Raw genomic sequence first — 955 nt, forward strand, 5'->3', positions numbered from 1 at the left:
CGAGATATCACCAGATACATGCTGGATTTGTACATGACCTTGGGTGACGGATTCCGAATATCTGTAATTTTCTCGGCCCCTGGTGGTCCGAGGTCGTTCCTGCTGCACAGATTCTTTCGCCAGTGCCTCCTACAGACAATGCACTTTGACTTATTGCGCTATCTCTAATAGCACCCGAGATATCACCAGATATATATTGGATCTTTCACTGACCCTGAGTGTCCGGCCCCATGAGACGGTGGTTTTCTCGGCCCCTGGTGGTCCGAGGTCGTTCCCGCTGTACAGATTCATGCGCCAGGGCCTCCTACAGACAATGCACTTTGATTTATTGCGCTATCTGTAATAGCACCCGAGATATCACCAGATATATATTGGATTTTTCACTGACCCTGAGTGTGCGGCCCCATGAGACGGTGGTTTTCTCGGACCCTGGTGGTCCGAGGCCGTTCCCGCTGCACAGATTCATGCGCCAGGGCCTCCTACAGACAACGTACTTTGATTTATTGCGCTATCTGTAATAGCACCCGAGATATCACCAGATATATATTGGATTTTCCCCTGACCCTGAGTGTCCGGCCCCATGAGACTGTGGTTTTCTCGGCCCCTAGTGGTCCGAGGTCGTTCCCGCTGCACAGATGCATGCGCCAGGGCCTCCTGCAGATAATTCCCTTTGGCTTATTGCGCTATCTCTAATAGCACACGAGATAACACCAGATATATGCTGGATTTTTACATGACCCTGAGTGTCCGGACCCATCAGACTGTGGTTTTCTCGGCCCCTGGTGGTCCGAGGTCGTTCCCGCTGGCCAGATGCATGCGCCAGGGTCTCCTACAGACCATGCACTTTGATTTATTGCGCTATCTGTAATAGCACCCGAGATATCGCCAGACTTATATTGGATTTTCCCCTGAGCCTGAGTGTCCGGCCCAATGAGGCGGTGGTTTTCTCGGCCCC

Source organism: Nomia melanderi, unplaced genomic scaffold (assembly GCF_051020985.1).
Source record: "Nomia melanderi isolate GNS246 unplaced genomic scaffold, iyNomMela1 scaffold0014, whole genome shotgun sequence".
NCBI lineage: Eukaryota > Metazoa > Arthropoda > Insecta > Hymenoptera > Halictidae > Nomia > Nomia melanderi.